General features: G+C 37.5%; 1 long non-coding RNA gene and 1 other non-coding gene across 2 annotated transcripts in view; one reads left to right on the top strand and one right to left on the bottom strand.

The window, feature by feature from the left end:
- The window catches only part of LOC147578206 (uncharacterized), a 34,965-nt gene extending 29,752 nt beyond the window's left edge, over positions 1-5,213 (bottom strand). The window contains exons 1-4 of the long non-coding RNA XR_015254222.1: positions 4,572-5,213; positions 3,218-3,285; positions 2,525-2,609; positions 981-1,066 (exon numbers count right to left, since the gene is read on the bottom strand). This is a non-coding gene — a long non-coding RNA (uncharacterized LOC147578206). The remainder of the gene's footprint in view (positions 1-980; positions 1,067-2,524; positions 2,610-3,217; positions 3,286-4,571) is intronic.
- A 16,467-nt stretch (positions 5,214-21,680) lies between these two features.
- Positions 21,681-21,803, top strand: LOC112849151 (small nucleolar RNA SNORA31). The gene has a single exon (XR_003222579.1). It is a non-coding gene; the product is annotated as a small nucleolar RNA SNORA31 (small nucleolar RNA).
- Positions 21,804-22,286: the final 483 nt, after the last annotated feature.

The raw sequence follows: 22,286 nt of genomic DNA, 5'->3' as shown, positions 1-22,286 counted from the left end.
CGGGTCAGGTCATGATCTCATGGTTTGTGAGTTCCAGCCCTGAGTCAGGGTCTGCACTGATAGTTCAGAGCTTGGAGTTTGCTTCAGATTCTGCGTCTTCCTCTTTGCCCCTCTTCCACTCTCTCTTTCTCTTCCTCTCTCTCTGCCCCTCCCCCATGCTCTCGCATGCTCTCTCTCTCTCTCTCTCTCAAAAATAAACATTGAAATATTTTTTTAAATTATAGACTGTAGGAGCTTAGTATTTTGTTTAATGGAAGGAAATACCAAAGCCAAAAGTGGTAGTATTAAGAAACTAAAAAGAAAGAAAAAATAAAATAAATCTCCCTCTAAAATTTTCTAGAGAGGGCAAAAATATATTTATGTGTGTGATTATATAGTGAATAGATAATATGCTGAAAATTCCTTATAAACACCTGATGTACCAAGAAAGTCTTTGGATAATGTTAAGCTTTTAAATCCCCCTGACCTAACTTAGAACTCAGTGCAAGTGGGACATTATAAAATGCCCCTTATAGCTTTTTTTCCCAAGTCCCCTAGGATTTTTTGTAATCAGGTTTTAGTACATTCCATTAGCAAAAAATATATGCCTGACTCTGTGTTCTCTGGTAATTAATACTTTGCATTCAGCCTAAAACTTCTTCTTGCACCTGAAGCAGGCACCAGGGGCCTAAAACACATGCTCTATTGATCCTCACGGTTAAGCTACAATTATAATCCTATCTAACTGGAATTATCAGGCCTCCGTTATCCAGTGGTTGAACTGTCTGAATCTAAGAAAAAGAAAGTATCCCTGAAGCCATTAGTTGGGAATTCTCATTTCCCCCCAAAAGAAACAAATCTTGAATGAGATTTATATCAGTTACCTGTTGCCACAATGATACTATGAATGAACTATGCTAGAAATTAGCCTTTAATTAGTCCACAAGTCTATATGTGAGCAAGTTAGACGAAGTGGGCCTTCTGCTAACAACTGGACTCACCTGCATGTCGGGTTGACTGGCTGTCAGTGGCTGATTCTGTCTACATGTCCCTTACATTCCTCCAGCAGCCTAGCTTGGGTGTGTTCCTGTGGAAAAGGCAGAGGGTCAAGAGCAGAAGCAGGAATATACAAGCACTTTTTCAAACGTCTACACATACCAAATCTGCAAATCACGTGGCCAAATTCAGAATTTAGGGACAGAGAGAAACTTTACCTCTTTAAGTAAGGGCAACTTCAAAGTCACAAAGCAAAGTTCATGGGCTAGAGGAGGGGTAAAGATCTGGAACCACTGATCCAATTAATCTACTAAAAAGGTATGTCTAGATTCCTATTATAGCCAACTAATCTCCTTTTCAGCAAGAAGCTTACATCAATACCACAATGGCTCACAATGTCCCCAAATTGACTAGTGTCTTGAAAAAAAACTAAAGTAGGGGTGAAAATTTAAAAACAGGGGCACCTGGGTGGCTTAGATGGTTAAGCGTCCAACTTTTGGTTTTGGCTCAGGTTATGATCTTGTGGTTCATGACTTCGAGCCCCACATTGAGCTCTACACTGTCAGTGCAGAACCTGGTTGGGATTCTCACTCTACCTCTCCCCTCATCGTGCTCTCTCTCTATCTCTCTCAAAATAAATGATAATTAAAAAAAAAAAAAAAAGCAAAAACCCTTGCTACTCTTGTCATCTTAGACACTGTTACACAATTCCCTAATTGGAAACCCCTCATGGGTGAAGTCGGGTACATTAAAAGTCAACATTAATTATATGTGTAATATACATCTATATTATATAAATTAAAATAAATCCAGCAATTTTTTAATGTTTATTTTTTATATGTTTATTTTTGAGAGAGAGAGAGCACAAGCAGGGGAAGGGCAGAGAGAGAAAGGGAGACAGAGAATCCAAAGCAGACTCCAGCCTCTGAGCTGTCAGCACAGAGCCCAGGGTAGAGATTGAACTCACAAGCTGTGAGATCATGACCTGAGCCAAAGTTAGAAACTTAACTGACTGAACCACCAGGTGCCCCAACCCAATAATTCTTTCTAAAAGTAGTTGGTAACTTTCAGATTAGCTTTTTCTAGTACCTGGAATACTTAATGTAAACATTCTTATCATACCCACCCTTGAAGGGTTAGGTCATATTTTTTTTTAATTCTTGATAATTAAAAAAGTAAAATTAAAGTATCTATTATTCTTCCTAGTATCTGACATTCTATATGGAATAAGATAGACAGTAATTACAAGAAAGAAGAAAACCTCACTTAATTTCATAAAATAACATATCAATGGGCTATGAGATGATATTCTTTACTAGCTAACTACTTTCACTGCACAGACATCTTCCTCATCATCAGAATAGAAAGTAAGAAAGTACTTTCATTAACTACATTAGCTATGGTTCCAAACTAAAATGCATTTTAAAATCCTTGTCAGGCAGACTAACCACAGTACTAGAAAAACGGATTTTGATGCCTGGCTACAAAAGGGTCAGGATAACACAAAATGAATGCCAGACATCCACAATGTTCAAAACAAATAATTCACAATTGTTGAGAGGAATCTCAGAATGTTTTTTCTTGGGAAGAAAGATTTGTAGCATCTGTCTGGCTCTTAAAAGCAAATCACATCCCTTGAAACACAATAAACATAAGTCATAATTACCTAAGGTAATATATTAGTATCAACTCTTTCCTTAACATTAGAATTATAGAAGTATTCTGTACAATTTCACACATACTGTTAATAATTTTGAATTATCTCATTTCTTTCAGCTACCATTTTATCACAAAATATAAATATAAAAGAAAGAAAGAAATGTCTTATGCATATTCAACCCCCTCTTCCCCCCCCAATACAGAACTACAAAGTAATTGGTAACATCTGTTGTCATTGACTATTTTCATGATTTGTGTGGTACCTGAAAATTTATTATAACTAAAATAGAGCACATTAGCTTTATTTTTGTTCAGATAGTGATTCCAAGAATGCAGCAAGAGCATCTGTGACTGTTACTAATTAGGGAGTCACTGAGCAGAAATATGGTACAATCACATGTGGTTGATACACTGAAAATTGCAGCTAAACATAAAATGCTAATTGTTTTCTTTATAAGTCTCTAGGTCATAGCCAACTGGATTGCAACAGAAACACTGGAAATCTTGGACAGTCCAAAGTAAACTCTACAAAAAAAATTTCTAAGGAGTGAAACAAAACGAAAAGACAGGAACGAGACCTCACCTATGGAAAAGGCCTGGAGTCAGGGCTTCCCTTTAACACCAGCAAAGACTCTATGAAACCGTGTCTGCCTGCAAGAGAAAACACCAAACTAGCAGCTGCTGGAATATGATGTCTTAAAATTGTTTCATCATTTATCGTGGCTTAAATCTTTTGTATGAGCAGAGGAGAGTTGGTGTCATTCTCTATGACAAGAGAAAACTTGATTTCTGTTTTAAAGTTACTCATCCAGCAACCATAAGCGCTTTTAATAAGGTCACAAGTACCTTTAGCCATTGGTCCTCTTAGGATATTTCTATAAAAGTGGTTGATGAAGAATGAATTAGATAAGGTCAGTAAACTGACAAGACTAGCAAAATGCTACTAAAGTGGCCTTAGATTCCTTAGGAGCTTTGACAACATGGATTTATTTTTCTAGTGTTTGATCTTTGTTCCACCATCAGAATATAGTGTTGAAGTCTCAGAACTGCTCCCTGAACTTCATCTGTTTTTTTTTTCTCATAAGTATGTACTAAGCACCTTCTATGGGGCCTCTCTTTAGTGTGAAAGCTCCAACAGCGAACAAGATGTTGTCCCCATCCTCAAGATTATCTAATAGAGATAGCAGGCAAGGCAACAGGTATTTACAATGCAGTGTGATAAGCACCGCAGGAGAGATAGATACATCTGTGATGAGAACACACACACAAAATAAACCTAACCCTGAGTTTCAAAGCAGAAAAACCTCCCAGAGAAGTTCATCTCAGAAGTAGGGGCAGGATGATTGCAGGTTTAGGTACAAAGATCTAAAGACAAGGGACAACCTGGTGTACTAGGGGCAATGTCTGTAGTTCTCTGTATGAGCTGGAAAAGAGTGAAGATGGGTGTCAGTGAAAGAATGGTGTCTAATGAGCAAGAGAAATAGAAACCAATCAGGCAATAAAAAGATTTGTTCAATTTAAACATTCAGCAAAGAGATTAGCACTACCTAGTTAAACGAGTAAGGGATTCTATCCATCAAAATCAGAGGATGAAAAATAGAAAGGCAAAAGAAAGAAAGAGACAGAGAGAGACAAAGAAAGAAAGAGAAAAAGAAAGAAGAGAGAAAAAGAGAAAGAAAGGGTGGGGGAGGGAGAAAGAAATAGAGGATGGAAGGAAGGAAGGAAGGAAGGAAGGAAGGAAGGAAGGAAGGAAGAGAGAGAGAAAGAAAGGGTGGGAGAGAGGGAGGGAGGAAGAGAGAGAGGAAGGAAGGAAGGAAGGAAGGAAGGAAGGAAGGAAGGAAGGAAGGAAAAAAGAAAAGATGCATAACATATACACACCAAAAAGGCATATCTTAAAAAATTCCTTAGAAAGAGATGGGAATATTCAGCATGTTTACCTGCGGCTTGGCTGAATCATCCTGGGTCTCTTCTCCAAGGACAGCCAGAAATGGTAAGTAGTTCTGTAACCTCAAGAATGTTGTGAATAATTTTTGGAAACATTCTAAAAGTTTGTAACTTTTCTCAACACTGGTCTGGAACAGAAATGTTTTCCATGCAGTAATTAATGACTTCTTCTGGGAATAAATCCCCACTGTGTGAAAAATTTTCTAAAGAACATAGGGATTATGACTTGTTCAACTAGTAAATAGTTCACTCTCAGCATGCTGTCACTTGTCAGTCAAGATTTTTTTTTAAATTTTTTAATGTTTATACATTTTTGAGAGAGAGAGAAAGAGAGCATGAGCAGGGGAGGGGCAGAGAGAGGAGGAGACACAGAACCCCAAGCAGGCTCCAGGCTCTGAGCTGTTAGCACAGAGCCCGTCACATCCCAGGAACCGTGAGATAATGACCTGAGCCAAAGTCGGAAGCTTAACTGATGGAGCCACCCAGGCGCCCCAGGATATTTTTAATCAGACATTCTATTTTAAAAATCTAATTTTCTGAAGTATATATTTTTACAAAATTAAGAACATGACTCATAAAAGTATGAAATGAATACTATCAAACACTTTATTTTAGCTCATTAATTAATGAGCAAATCAATAAGGTGTTAAAACTGGTTGAAAGGTGAATTTAAAGCAGATAGATATATATGTGTAGGCAATCAAGCTTGCTAAAATGAATTTGCTAATAGATTAAAACTGGTTAATAACTTAAAACAAAATATTTGAAATTATTTTTTCCACATAGTAGAAACAAGTTACATCTCTACACGACATAATTCACTTGTATTGCTATGCATGAGAATCACTTGAGAAATACCAGTTTTCTATAACTTAATTTCTAGCTCTATGGTTTTGAAATTGTCACAGAGAAACAATCAAAGGTGCATAGCCCTATAATGTCAGATAATCTCTGAAGGAAATCCCTAACATTCCTTTAAAAGGGCAATCATCCCTCTTGCCCATTTCCAAATCTTTGAATTTTTTTTTCTTGGCAAGTCTAACATTGGTTATGTGACTATTCTCATTTCCTGTATGATGTGCCTGCAGAAAATGAATATTTAAATTGGCCTACTAGGATGCTGTTCCTTTGCATCAAGATGGTAATACAACCTTACCCATTTTCATAAGTAAATTTTTGAAATGTTTTCTTTAATGTATTTTTTATGTTCCAAATGTTTAAGAGAATATGACATAAAAGCCTTGTGATTTCACATTGAAATATCTAACTGGTATTTTTATTTTAACATAAAGGATATAAAATAACTAAATTGTGGACAGAATATGAATTTTTTGGAGACCCAATTTTCAACATTTATAAGTTTGATTTAATCAAACTTACAAAATATGCTTAAGCCCTTAGACTATTTTTAAAGCTCTAGTTAAAAGTATATCTGGACAACAGTGTGAATGCACTTAAGGACCCTGAACTAACTGTGCACTTAAAAATGGTAAAAATGCAAGTTTTATGTTATGTATTTTTTACCGTTATAAAAAAAAGCACATTTACTTGTTTTTTAAGGCGCCTAAGATCAAGAGATTTAAAAAATTTTAATGTGGTTTGAAACACTCAAGGGAATATAAAATAACTAAATTTATAAATGGAGTTAATTGCAGGGGAAATTTTAATCCACTAATTCATGAATTGATTATTAATAAAAGAAAACCAAGTTGAAGCTTCTAATTCATTTTTTTTAAACATTGGGTTTACAAATAAAATTAAAAGATGTGGATTTTGAGGTTGAGGGATTACAAGATAAGGCAAGAGAACTAAGAGAAACCAGACTGTAATAGTAAAGAGTTTAGATTATATCTTGTGAGTAACAGGCAGCTACTAAAGTCAAGCAATGGGAGCAGCATATTTGTACCTCAAAAAGGATAATTCTGGCTTGTTCTGTGGAAAAAGGCTAGAGGGAGATAAGACTGATGGCAAAAAAAAAAAATTAATAGGTTATTGCTGTTATTTAGGTGAAAGATGATGATGATCAGGACTAAAGCAATGAGGCAATAATTATAACCACCTTACACTGAGCGCCTATTATGTGTCAGGAACTCTTTTAAAAAGCACTTCAGGGGCGCCTGGGTGGCTCAGTCGGCTAAGCATCCGACTTCAGCTCAGGTCACGATCTCACAGTTCGTGGGTTCGAGCCCCACGTCAGGCTCTGTGCTGACAGCTCAGAACCTGGAGCCTGTTTCAGATTCTGTGTCTCCCTCTCTCTCTGACCCTCCCCCGATCATGCTCTATCTCTCTCTGTCTCAAAAATAAATAAACGTTAAAAAAAAAATTTTTTTAAATAAATAAATAAATAAATAAATAAAAAATAAAAAGCACTTCACCCATACTAACTCACTTTATCCTTATGTCAGTGCCATAGGGTAAGTATTATTATTACCTTACACAGCACAAGAATTCATCTCTTACTCAGAATCGTTGTTCAAAGTCATGGGGAAATTCTAAGAATATATGATTTTGCAAACGCCTTCTTAACCCGACTGGGGAGTGGGGAGTGGGAAACAGTTCATACTGTTAAAAGAGAAACTGAGGCATGTCAAAAATGTTAAGGGTTTATTTAAGCAAAAATCTATTTGAATCAGTGCAGCAACAAATCAGAAGTGGTTAGGGTGGATCCACTGACAGCAGCTGGGGGAGAGACTTTATAGAGCAAAGGTAGAAGCAAAGTAAGGAAATTCTTGACTGGCTGTAGTTTAACGTCTCGGTTGGTTATGATTGGTTGTCCTTAGGTTTCAAATTCATAACCTTGAGGCATTTACAGGCTTAGATTTTCATTTATGCATGTAGGCTGCTAGGACCTTAAAGCCATCTCAATCCAAAGGCTTCCTTGTTTAAATTATTTAACAATAGCAAAATACAAACAAAGAATAATGAACTCCTTACTGCCTGAAGTTCCAACTTCAAAAAAGAATGGGTCCAATATGGGAATAACTTTGTTCAAATGCAGTTACTCCTGATTTAAACAACCAATTATTAACTTGCAAAGACATCAAGTTCCAAATATACAAATAATTGATTTGTGAAAGAAGCAAATGAATTTCTTGTGATAAGGTATTTGAGGGAAGAGTTAGTTATTGATTTATTTGTTTGTGTAGGTGGTGGTTGTGGTGTTTTATCTCACAAGAAATCTTATTTCAGTAAATGACTAAGCAAATGAGAGTAACTTGAAAAATGGGAAAGGTTTTACATATGCCATGAAACTTCACAGGTCATATTTTCTGTCTCAATGATAGCTTCAAATTGCTGGTGATAAAACAAGAGCTAAATGGCTTGTCTCTTACAAAATGTGAGATTTAAAAATCTATGTATGCAAAACTGTCAGTCTTTCAGATGCTTTTTCTGAGTTCAAGGAGTTCTAGGATCCCAGGATTTTGTCATCTCTAAGTATCTCATTGGACAACCCATTCCCAACATTGCCATGCTTAACTGTTGTTTATTTATTTAAAAAAAAATTTTTTTTAGTGTTTGTTTATTTTGGGGACAGGGAGAGACAGAGCATGTGTGGGGGAGGGGCAGAGAGAGAGAGGGAGACACAGAATCTGAAGCAGGCTCCAGGCTCTGAGCTGTCAGCACAGAGTTCAACGTGGGGGCTTGAACTCAGGAACCATGAGATCACCTGTTTAACTGTTTAAAAGCCTCAGGGAGGTATCAAAAGGTTTAGGCTTTATACAAGAGAGAGAAATGGAGCCTTTGGGTGAAGTTTGCTCTCTAGTAGTGGGAAGGAACACGTCGTTTGCCTTATATTTGCAACACAATACAATGAATTGGGGCCTGGAAAGGGCGTGTCTCTAAACAGGCCTGAATCATACCTTGAGGAACAGGCAGTAGATCTGACTTCTTTGGGGTTTGCCTTTAAAGGAATACTATTCTAATGTTCTACCAGGTTTTCCCTTTAATATTCTGCAAATTAGGCAGAAAGCTTTAAACGTGCAAGCCACAGGCAGTATCTGCTGCCTCATTACCGGCTGAACGGCCTGCGCCACAAACCAGTTCATGCATTACAAACCATCCCCCTGACAGTCTATTATCATGTGGTCATTTTCACCCATCTCTACAGTACTGTTTGCATCCATTGACTAGAATATTCACCTCTTCTCTTAATTGAGACTCCCTAAAATATCATCACCAGGAATTCCTAGAAATAAATTATTCCTAGAAATAGTATATATATATGTGTGTATATATATATATATATATATATATATATCCTCAATGAGCTTAATTTTAAAACATCACATTTCAGCACAACCTCTTTAACAATAAAAGCATCTTTGGGGAAAAGAGATGGTAAACGGTCATAATCATGGTGTGTATGTTTGGCTTCTTAGGTAATTTCACCTGTGTTGTCAGTGGACGCTACCTGACATTAAGCAGTAAATCAACTGGGCTTCACAACAAAGTCATGAAATATTTCAACCCACTAAAAATGAAGCAGATTCATTCCAATATCCCAACTGCTGTAAAGGGACTGTAATAGTGAAAGTCTAGTATCACATGGAAAGTAGTATCATATAGTGGAAACCACAATTTTGCTACTGACAGACTTGAGTTCAAACCAACGTTTTCCATTAATCAGTATTTTGATCTTAAAAGGTTAACTTAAATCTCTGGGTCTCAGGTTTGTTTTTTTTTTAAGTTTATTTATTTTGAGAAAGAGTGTGGGGGGGGAGGGGCAGAGAGAGAGAGAGAGAGAGAGAGAAAGAGAGAGAGAATCCCAAGCAGGCTCTGCGCTGTCAGTGAGAGCCCTATGCAGAACTCAATCCCATGAATCCTGAGATCATGACCTGAGCTGAAACCAAGAGTCGGACACTTAACTGACTGAGCCAGCCAGGCGCCCCTCTGTGTCTTAGTTTTATCATTAACAAAATGGGAGCTATGATAACTGCCCTTTAAATTATTATGAAGTTTACAAAAAATATATGTAAAATACCTGACTTCTAATAGGCATTATTATCACTCTCGGCATCAGGATTCCCAAGCGGCTGCTCTCTTGCAAACCTGTATAGAACATGTAAGCTGAGTAGAAAACACATTTGAGAGATAATAGGAAACCGTAGAAAACTGTCTCTTGCACTTCTGTTAAGGAACGACTTTGACTCTATTTTAACACAGGCTTCAGAACTGTCAGCTATAGAGAAACAAATGTTTTCAGTGAACTGATTACAGCTGCAAATGAACAGCCATTCTTCACACTTGCAAAACGTGCACATAAAGGGAGTTGCCAGCCATGTTTACAGTAGCAGCATTTTTTTAATTAGAAGAGATTATAAGATACATCATATATGCAGTGTCTAGTGATGAAAACATGAATAATCAAATAATAGCCATGATTTTGAAAAACATAGCTTTTTATCAAACACCTATTGAAGCTACCAAGGGACACTAAAGATTCACCAAATACCCTGCACAATAACTCAAGACTAATGCTAAAAGTTCAGCACATTTCCTTCAGGTCTTCAATGAATTACGATATGTGTATACCGTTAATACCATACTAAGTAAGACATATTCATGCTGTTTTCTCTACTTTAGACACTTGTGTTCCCCCCTTCATAGGGTATAATTCAGTGTTTTATTCATAATAAGTATTCCATAATTACTTTACAAAAATAGCCACAGTTAACACGACTGTAATTCTTTAATCAAACTGTGGATGAATTCACTTTAAAGGGTATGATACTATTGAAACATGCATATTAAGCCAGAGCTTTAATTCAGAAAGGATTACAGCTTGTGAGTTAAATAATTACAGGTTTCATGTTTTGAATATTTATTTCCAAGTCTGTTTTCTCTATCTTTTATTTGCAAAAAATTTGGACTCATTTGGCCACATATAGGACGCTAAATTTCTCATATTTTTTATCCTCTAATATGAAAAAAAATTAGTATTTTATCACTGAAGTCATAATGCCGTAAAACAGCCATTACAAAAACTTTCCATGACCTCACATGTGTGAAAACATTAATGAATTGCAAAAGTTGAAATTGGTGTTCCTCATTCTGGCACAGAATGAACACATGTGTCCCAAGATGAATCACCCAGGAATGTGCCCTGGAACCAACAGGGAATCGGGAGAGGCAGCTGCTTTCTTGGCAACAGAAGTGACAGCATCTGGAGCTTCTGTGTAGGCATACTGCATTGAGGTACTGTGATTCTCCCCTGCGATGCTACTAAAGTGATGTATCTCTGACTATCACATGGAAAGTGCCATTGTTATTTCTACACAGCTTACAAAGGGACTGGCAATGCCACATGTTTACCAGCATAGTAGAAGACCACTTTTAAATCTAAGACTTCATAAAGATCCTGCAATGGAGCTCTACCAAAGTAACTTACCTTCACCAAATAGAAATTTCCTTCTCACGTGATGTCCAGGATAGGCAAGCAAGAGCTGATATGGTGGCTTCCTCATCACCTGGGACTTGGACTGCCTTCAGTTCCATTTCATGATTACTTATACTTGGTCCAACATGGTGCTCCAACCATCACATCTGAGTTCTACACAGAAGGAAGCAAGTAAGGGGGAAGCAGGTTTAAAGCACACCTACAATCTATCTTACAGAAGTTTCCCAGAAACTGTCATGCACTTCCACTGTCCTCCTTCCAAAGGTCTAGCCAAAGGCATAGACCTTTAGGCATACGACCATATCTAACTGCAAATGTTGTCCTTATTCCAGACAATCACGTGCCTTAGAGTTCTAAGAAGAGGAGATGGATACTAGGATGGGCAATGCGAATCTAGGCCACAGCTGCTAAAATGCCAAGAATCTGGGTAGATTACAAGACAAGTAATATTTTGAAACTTGGATATCATTACAGCACAGATCTAGAGAGGAAGAAAATACTATGGTGCTTGGGTTTGTTATTCACCCATGAATCAATACAACTTGAATTTGCAGAGTTCTCTTACAACATTTCTGAAGTCCTCCCATATTAAAAATTATTTTGAATGCCACAAGTTTTACAGCCCTAGAATAGTTTCCAATCAATCGCAGTGGCTAGAATCCCTTATGGGACTTATTTTTATTACATACTCAACTTGGTCAAAGGAATGTTTACGTATCAGAATGCCTATGGTCACCCAAATTGTGATTTAGATGTCAAGCAGGAGCCAATGAGCAGAAAAGTTGACATGGATGATAAATGGAGACCTAGAACAAGAAATTTTGAGGTAGGAGTTGGCAATAGTGGATTGACATCTCGCTAACCACTCACTACTCCCTTCCCAACTCTGTCACCCAAGTTCAGGCTAATTAGTCATCGTACACTGGAATATAGGCCAGCCAAGTACAATGCCAACCTAAAACACTCATCAGCCAGTGTGGAGAAACAAATGGTTCCATTTAACACAACATGACAGTTTCAATAATACAGTAAACTCAAATGAGGAGTACAGTTCAATCACTGAGATACTTGGCAGAAAACAGAAGAAAGCCTCTTGGCAATCCACTTGTGTCATGTTCTTGAATGTTCGCAGACTATATGCTTCTTCCTTTCTCTTTTGAGGTAGAAAATATATATTTTTCAAAAAAGGACAGGTTTTTCAGATTGGTCTCTAATACAAAAAGTTAGCCCAGTTTTTTGTTGTTTTTTTTTTTTTTTTAGCCATTCCAGAGTCATTATGTTTTTTTTGCTTTGTTTGCTTGTGTTCAGTTTGTTCTTTTAATGTAATAATCTGACTGGGGGACAGATTTTTTTCTCTCTCTTACCACTATTTGATAGCAATTCTACCATAATTACTCCACAGGGTAATTCCAATGTACTTCTACTTTCTGTCAGTACTCCTGCATATAATAAATATCGTGATTCAACATCACAGTATGATGACAAGTATTCACAAGGACTTCCTAGTGAAAACATGTTCTATCCCAATTACTTGAAAAAGGAAAGGGAATTTCTCTTAATGGATTGTGACAGCCAACCTCCAAAATGGCCCCTGATTATCCTCACTTTCTGTATTCATGCTGTATATTAGTCTCCTTCTATACGAATCAGAGCTGGCTTATGTGATAACTAAAGTACAGGCAGACATGACAGTGTGACTTCCAACGATCGGCTACCAATGGTATTGAAGCTTCAGTTTCTTTGTTTGGCTCACTTTGGTGGAACCCAGCCACCATATCATAAGGACAGTCAACCAGCCACATGGAAAGGCACTCCGGGAGAGGAATTGAGAACTTCCACCAATAGTCAGCTCCAATTTGCCAATCATAGGAGTTAGTTACCTTTGTAGAGGATGTTCCAGCCTCAGTCAAGTCTTCATATCCCAGTAGTCTCACCTGACATCTGACTGCTATCTCATGAGAATCTTCAAGCCATAACGGTTTGGTCAAGTTGTTCCCATACTTCTAGCCCACAGAAAAGGTGATAGATACTAAATGGTTAAGGTTGTTTATAACCTTCTAAATTTGGTGGCAATGTGTTACACAGCAACAGATAACTAACACACATACAATCACATATAACCCTCTCCTTTACTGCTTTTACCTGCCAGCTAATTCCCATAAATACATTGGCCATCATCTCCCTTCAAATGCTCCTGCAACACACACACACACACACACACACACACACACACACACACACAAGTATAATCAGATTGACCATTTGACAATATTGAATTCAATTGCACCGGTCACTCCAATAAGGCCAACATGAGACTAATCTGGCCTGACTAACCCTATTATCATGCCTTACCCCTCTCTTGCAGATTTCAGAAAATGTCTCCATGATGTCATATTTTACAATAGTCATATTGTTCCAATGAATCAAAGAGACAATCTAGGGTTCGAGGAGATGTAGCCTCCTCCAGCTGACTTTAACATTATCAGTCTGTGAAAAATGTCTCTCATTTGTTTAGATGCCTTCGTGTATCTGCCACATCTGAACCACTTAGGTCCCTCCTGTTTTGGAAAGGTAATCAATCTTCTCGGCCTGGGTTGTGTCCATACTCTTAATCATTACTCACTACTACCACCTCCTGGATGTCTAACACTTTGTAAATATTAGATCACAATGTTTGAAAATATCAGTTCTTTTATTATTTTTTCATTTTATTTAAACCCAAGTTAGTTAACATATAGTGTAATAATGGTTTCAGGAGTAGAATTTAGTGATTCAGCACTTACATAATGTGCTCATCCCAACAAGTGCCCTCCAATCAGTTCTTGTCTAAAGACATTTTAGTCACTTTCATTTTTTTAAGCAGTAAGCACTCAGCCCCACATGTAGTAAACCATGAGATTACAATATGGCTTAGCTAATCACTGAGGCAACAGAATGGAGTTTTTATTCATAGCTTCTCTCAAAGTCTAATACTCTTTCTGGAACCAGCTAACAGATCACCTGAGCTCCCCATGCCACCATTTAAAATAAATGCAGTAATGTTGATCCATTGATCTGAAACAGGGAGAAAAATAAACCAAATTATTTTAAATTATAAAGTTAAATTATGCCAGCCTAAAAATGCTCAGTGTGGTGTTTTAAGGGAAATCCACATAAATGCACATCCCCACCTTTATGCTACATATTCTGAAATTTAAAGTTCAAATAATAAAAGTTATCTTTAATGATTTACAATTTTAATACCATTCTCCTTTTGAACTTCTGATATTGTCATGCCCTCTCTTACCAAATGCATCTGTTTAGTGTGATCCTCTGGTTTTAAAATATATATCTATTTCCAGTTAGATTTATAATTTACCTTTGCTTACTGTTATTCCCCCTATTTTCAAAATATATGCTTGAATTGTTCCTCCAACATATATTGTAAATTTGTTTATTTGTAAATACAGAAGGCCCTTTTCTATGGATCTCAAAAGAATTTCTGGAAGTGTGTGGGTGGGGAAAAGTTAGGGTTGCTCTTGGGTAGCATTCTTGTGTAAAAGAGAATTTGTAAAACCTATATATTCAGAACTGAGATGAATAGTCACTTGGCTTATGACTGGTGAATGATCCCAATTTGTTCCTTCATGTGGATCCTGAGAAAATGATAAAAGCCATGTTTTTAAAATGTACAAATCTGTGGTCTTATTACCACAAGTGAAAATGTTGACAGCTTTCTACCAAACATGTGCACAGCCATTATCCTTTCAACAAACAGTCCACCAGAAACTAATATAACACTGTATGTTAACTATATTGGAATTTAAAATAGAAAAAAAAAACAGGTCACCAACATAAATACCATATTTATTTGGTATGCTTCTTTTTCAATCATTCCACCAAAAACAAATACACACACACATACTTACACATTCATATACACATGTGCACAAAATTTTCTAATACTTCTCATGGAGTGCAGATGTCTGTAGCTGTTTAGTTAAATCCCATTTGAACAATTATTTTTTTTTTACTTCTTCAACTATTCTTTTTAAAGTGTTAAGAAACTATTCTATGCATAGTTAAATAGTATCACAGAGATAGATAGAATTCCTAGTGATTCCCAGTGTTCCTCAATAGCTTTCAGAAATAATCTTTAACAAAATAGCAGCAAACAATTAGTTTAAAATGGATTGGGTAGATTTAAATTCAAATTTAAAATGGATTTAAATTCTAGGTCTCTCCTGAAATCCATCCTTGTCTATCCTGGAATGTCCTTCACCAGCCTTGACCTAAGAGGTCAGTTTTATTACAAGACTGAAATATAGTATCTCAATAAAGGAAAAACCGCCAGAGCACTATATCCTTTGCCTTTTTTTTTTTTTCTATAGTTGGAACAAATTCTGTCTGAGCAGATCAACTACTTAATGTCCAGTGGCTCTGGCTGACAGACTACATTCCAAAATGGATACTTACTCAGGATGAAGAGAGGAGGGTGTGGGCAGTAGATTGACAGGGAGCCAGCTTGTGGCCATATGCACACAAAACAGCTTGAAGTGAAGCCTGCCTGTTCCTCCTACTCTCCCATCCTCTTCAACTTGCAGGCCAGCTGTCAGTGCTGCCCAACTGCCTCGCCCATGCCAACCATAGAACATGCTCTAGATGGCCCAGCCTATTTTTTTTCTTTCTGCCTCCTATGGAGTCTTCACCTCCCCACTGAGCAAGTAGCAGGCACCCTGGGTGTTTCATGTCATTATTTTCCCATTTGCCATCCCATGCCGCTAATTTAATTTTAGCACTGTGCATGTGAAGAATTGTCCATTTATATTCTTAAAAGGCAGCAGAGGCCATTAAGCTTGCTCACATATTCGAATGTTCCTTTCCAGTAACAGTGTGAGCTGTCTGATTTGATGGATTTTTGAAGCTGCAATCTTTGACATATAAAATGTCATATAGAGCCTTTAAATTCTAGGACTGAGTTATTTGGGGGATTAAAAAAAAACCTTCCTAGGAGTTGTATTTCTTGATGATTAATGCTTATGAAATATAACAGATACTATGAGATAGAAAAATACCAGGTGACAAGAAAGTAGCTCTTCACAATTATTTCAAGAATTTTATTTTTATGCTACTAGCCCCTCCAATTCATCCTCACGATCTCCAATTCTACCAAGGCAACCTTGACGTGGAGAGAGGGGAGAAACCAGAACGATTCTTTCTTTATTCAGACCAAACACTAATCATATTTCCCTTCCTTTCCACAACTGCAGATCAACACACAAATGCACACAAAGATGCTTTACTCTCTGCTGAAGGTTTTGTGAGGAAAATGGATGAGGATGGGTGAGTGGAAGAAGAGAAAGGAAGCTCATGAGGGTAGAGAAGTGATTGTGTAACTGAATGTGCTACATCTATTCAAAGAGGGAGCAGGCAACATTTCCAAAGAACACCCACTTCATCTTGCTACTTTCCACTGCACTTTTTAAAAATAACTTCTATTTTTAGAGCAGTTTTGGGTTCACAACAAAATTGAGCAGAAGGTACAGAGAGTTCCCATATACCTCCTGTCCCTATATATGCAGAACCTCACCCTTTATCAACATCCCCACCAGAATGGTACATTTGTCACAATTTATGAACCTGTATTGTTATATCATTATCATCCGAAGTCTGTAGTTTACATTAGAGCTTACTCTTGTATTGTACATTTTATAGATTTTGACAAATGCATAATGACATGAATCTACCATGATATTATCATACAGAGCAGTTTCACTGCTAAAAATTACCTGCCTGTTCACCCCTTCCTCCCCCACTTGCCCCTGGCAACCACTGATCATTTTCTGTCTCCATAATTTTGCTTTTTCTAGAATGTCATATAGTTGGAATCATTTGGTTTGTAGTCTTTCCAGATTGGCCTACTTCACTTGGAAATATGCAACTTGCATCCTCATCTTTTCAGAATTTTTCCATTGCGTTTTCTTTGATTGCAGACATGGATACTAACCAAATCCTAGGCACAATTAAAATAAATGTAGGCTCAGGGAATAGATGACATTAGTTTCCCAAAAAAGAACTAAAAAGAAAACAGTAAAGCAGTATCTTCTTCCACCTTTCATGCCATTTTCCATTTTAGTAATTTCAAACAAAACATCAAAAACAAAATATGGGAGGCTGAGGGACACAGTGAAAAGAGCCAGAAAGAACTGGCTGTGAATCCCAACTCTCACTCTTGCATACCTGTAAGGTTTGGGGGAAAGTTTCTTAGCCTCTTGTGACCCTCAGTTTCCTAACCTATAAAAATAGACTGCTTTTAGAACTTCATAGAACACCAGCAGAGTATCCAGTCCATCATAGGCACTCAAAAAAATTATTAGAGTATCATAATGCAGATGTGTGGCAGTATACAATGATTAACAGAGAGGCATTCTCTTTCTGTGAACTTAAAACTGAAGAAAATAAATATGCCTCTGAACTAGAAAAATGCACATATGATGGTTGCACTAACTAGAGATTTTAACTAATCTCAAAAATTTAGGGGTTCCTGGGTGGCTCAGTTGGTTAAGTGTCTGACTCTTGATTTCAGCTCAGGTCATGATCTCACAGCTTGTGAGTTCGAGCCCCCTGTCAGACTCTGTGTTGACAGTGCAGAGCCTGCTTGGGATTCTCTCTCCCTCTCTCTCTGCCCCTCCACCCTCTTCTCTCTCTCTCTCTCAAAAATAAATAAATAAATGTTTAAAAAATAATTTAGAAAAGCTCAAAAGTGAAATCAAAGTAACTGTAATTGGACAAGCAAGAGCCATTGCAATTGAATTTGTACCATGTCTAAAGAAAGACTGAGTATTAAAAAAAAGAAGGACTGAATAAACCACAGGAAAATGGTCAGATGGAAGAAAAAAATAGAAACCAACATCCCAGAGATTGGTAGTAGTTTCCAGACTACCCTGGGGAGAGTGATCAGGAATACAAACCATGTGAACCCCTCACATAGATTACCCTATTGTAGAGAAGGTATGATTCACTGGGCATCAACTGACTTGGATGAATTATCCTTCATTTTTCTTTATTTCCTCTTCCTCTATGCTGATTTCATGCTTACTGAAAAACTTTCTGGTTATTCATTTGGCTTCTTGTTACATTGATTCCAGAGGTGAAAGAAGTGTCCTGAAGAGCAGGCACCACCATCCCACTCTAGAAAATAGTATCTCCCATTGTATATTCATGACTTGTCTATCTGGGTTCTCTACTTCAGTCGTTTTAAGTTTGATTGGCATTACTTATGTGATTCCTGTGAATGCTGGGATACTGAACATCTCAGATCTGATGTGAATCACGATGAATTCACCAGCCAATTTGGTCTTTTGGCAGTCACCTCGTCTTCTCCTGGTGCATGATATCTTGTCTTCCTCTCACTAACCCTATGCCCTACCCTTTTCCTACCCATAAAAGTCATCAATACTGATTTAAAATAATGCTTGATTTCCCCTGGAAGACAAAATAAAATTTTCAAGTGAAGACAGTGCTGTCACAGGAAATGAAATAAAGGAAATGACTCTTTGGGTCATAGAAAAAAAAACTCCTCCAAGGAATATACTTAAAGATCATAAAAGCCATTTATGAAAAGCCCACAGCTAATATCATCCTCAATGGGGAAAAACTGAGAGCTTTTTCCCTGAGATGAGGAACACGACAGGGATGTCCACTCTCACCTCTGTTGTTTAACATAGTGCTGGAAGTTCTAGTATCAGCAATCAGACAACAAAAGGAAATCAAAGGCATCAAAATTGGCAAAGATGAAGTCAAGCTTTCACTTTTTACAGATGACATGATATTATACATGGAAAATCCGATAGACTCCACCAGAAGTCTGCTAGAACTGATACATGAATTTAGCAAAGTTGCAGGATACAAAATCAATGTACAGAAATCAGTTGCATTCTTATACACTAATAATGAAGCAAAAGAAAGACAAATAAAGAAACTGATCCCATTCACAATTGCACCATGAAGCATAAAATACCTAGGAATAAATCTAACCAAAAATGTAAAAGATCTGTATGCTGAAAACTATAGAAAGCTTATGAAGGAAATTGAAGAAGATATAAAGAAATGGAAAAACATTCCATGCTCATGAATTGGAAGAATAAATATTGTCAAAATGTCAATACTACCCAAAGCTATCTACACATTCAATGCAATCCCAATCAAAATTGCACCAGCATTCTTCCCGAAACTAGAACAAGCAATGCTAAAATTCATATGGAAACACAAAAGGCCCCGAATAGCCAAAGTAATTCTGAAGAAGACCAAAGCAGGAGGCATCACAATCCCAGACTTTAGCCTCTACTACAAAGCTGTCATCATCAAGACAGCATGGTATTGGCACAAAAACAGACACATAGACCAATGGAATAGAATAGAAACCCCAGAACTAGACCCACAAAAGTATGGCCAACTCATCTTTGAGAAAGCAGGAAAGAATATCCAATGGAAAAAAGACAGTCTCTTTAACAAATGGTGCTGGGAGGATTGGACAGCAACATGCAGAAGGTTGAAACTAGACCACTTTCTCACACCATTCACAAAAATAAACTCAAAGTGGATAAAGGACCTGAATGTGAGACAGGAAACCATCAAAACCCTAGAAGAGAAAGCAGGAAAAGACCTCTCTGACCTCAGCCGTAGCAATTTCTTACTTGACGCATCCCCAAAGGCAAGGGAATTAAAAGCAAAAATGAACTACTGGGACCTTATGAAGATCAAAAGCTTCTGCACAGCAAAGGAAACAACCAACAAAACTAAAAGGCAACCAACGGAATGGGAAAAGATATTTTCAAATGACATATCAGACAAAGGGCTAGTATCCAAAATCTACAAAGAGCTCACCAAACTCCACACCCGAAAAGCAAATAACCCAGTGAAGAAATGGGCAGAAAACATGAATAGACACTTCTCTAAAGAAGACATCCAGATGGCCAACAGGCACATGAAAAGATGCTCAACGTTCCTCCTCATCAGGGAAATACAAATCAAAACCACACTCAGATATCACCTCACGCCAGTCAGAGTGGCCAAAATGAACAAATCAGGAGAGTATAGATGCTAGAGAGGATGTGGAGAAACGGGAACCCTCTTGCACTGTTGGTGGGAATGCAAATTGGTGCAGCCACTCTGCAAAACAGTGTGGAGGTTCCTCAAAAATTAAAAATAGACCTACCCTATGACCCAGCAATAGCACTGCTAGGAATTTACCCAAGGGATACAGGAGTACTGATGCATAGGGGCACTTGTACCCCAATGTTTATAGCAGCACTCTCAACAATAGCCAAATTATGGAAAGAGCCTAAATGTCCATCAACTGATGAATGGATAAAGAAATTGTGGTTTATATACACAATGGAGTACTACATGGCAATGAGAAAGAATGAAATATGGCCTTTTGTAGCAACGTGGATGGAACTGGAGAGTGTGATGCTAAGTGAAATAAGCCATACAGAGAAAGACAGATACCATATGGTTTCACTCTTATGTGGATCCTGAGAAACTTAAAAGAAACCCATGGGGGAGGGGAACAAAAAAAAAAAAAAAAGAGGTTAGAGTGGGAGAGAGCCAAAGCATAAGAGACTCTTAAAAACTGAGAACAAACTGAGGGTTGATGGGGTGTGGGAGGAAGGAGAGGGAGGGTGAGGAAGTCTCAAATAAAAGAAAATGTGACAAATTTTAAAATAAGAAGACAGGAGGTATGTCACAAAATGAACAATATAGGAAACAATTTCAGTGATCTCAGAGATGTGGGCAATAGTTCTCAAAGAAAAATGGAATGTAGACATTTTTTAAAAAACAAAATAAAAGATATGCCCCAAAAAGAAAGATTCAGGGAGCACTATTTTCAGAATGGGTCATTAAGAAACAAAAATAAAGATCTTGGTATTATGTTCGCCAATTGGAAACTTACTGATTTTAAGATAAATGGCCTTGAAAACTGCACTGAACTGAATCCATTTTAGTGGACTATTCAAGACAGACAACTATCTCTCAGGTCCTTTGGAAAATAATGGAATTCAAGTGCAGTACTAATCCAATAAAGAATTTTCAAGAGTCAATATCAGCTACTTAGCATGGTGATAGGAGCAAAGCCATTACTGTTGACTTCACTTCCGTTACTCAGAAGTATTGCTTTGCTATTAAACTATGGCTTTAGGGGATATTTAGACCTTTTCCCCCTAAGCATCCCTCGTAATTTATTCCATTTGGAAGATCTGCATCAAGCATAATTTAAAATCTTCGGGCTCTATTCTCTCCTGCAGAAGCATAGCTCCCATTAGTGCTAATGAAAGCTATCTGTACATCTCAAGCAGTGTACCTCTCATAAGTGTTTAAGAACCAAAATGTTTTATGTCCTGTGAGAGAAGCAGCACTAAAGAGAATCTGGATACAATTTAACAAGGCTAAAATGAAAGGGTGGGTTGTTTTCCAGATGACAGTATTCCTTAAAAGGTATGTCATGTTTCTGTTAAAAAAAAGCCCAGCAGGGTTCTCACAGACTCACTGAGGGGGGGAAAAAAAAGCAGTCCCAACTTTGAACATACACAAAGAATAAGAAATACTTCTACTCTATAAAAGGAAGTTTGGGGGTTGGGGTTGCTATTCTTCCTTTTTTTTTTTTTTTTTTTTTGAGAGGAGAGGGATATGTGTGTGTCTTAAGACTCAAGAGTATGACCTTTTACTGCATTTACTGATAGGCCTTAAATAATTTGCTGTTGTTCTTTTGGTTTGCATTAGGATACAAAAGAAACAAACTCGTGTACTTTCTGTCTTTGTGGCCCAGATTGAATAAGGGAATACATTTGCCAAAAAAAAAAAGAGTACATACTTTATCTGCAGAGTAGCTCTTTGCCTAGGGTCAGACACTCATCAAATCTTGTGCAGGCCCTCTCATGCCTTAGCTAGATTATTAGAGGATTAGAAATATGTTCTGTAAATTCGCGACTAAAAGCTTGTCATTTCCCACCTCCATCACACTCAACTGCCCCTGGATTCTTGTTTTTCTGGCCAGCGTGCTGCTGGATTTCACCACAGAGTATCCCAAATCGCACTCCAAGTAGCCTGCAGCCATTTCCTTCTACGGCATCACCAACCTTGGAGCCTACTCCTGCAGGTCCTCTGAGACAGCTGGTGAGCTTGTTTGGAATACCAAAATCTCTGAACTGCTGCAAGGGCAAATCTGTTTCAAGCCCCACCTCCACCCCTTACTGAAACTAAGGGGATATCGAATGCTTCCTGAAAACACAGAAATAATCCTGAAGACGATTAAAGGATTTCATCATATTTT

Source organism: Puma concolor, chromosome C1, assembly GCF_028749965.1.
Source record: "Puma concolor isolate L17-30 chromosome C1, mPumCon1.1.hap2, whole genome shotgun sequence".
Taxonomy (NCBI): domain Eukaryota; kingdom Metazoa; phylum Chordata; class Mammalia; order Carnivora; family Felidae; genus Puma; species Puma concolor.
This window is presented reverse-complemented; position numbering and strand designations above follow the sequence as displayed.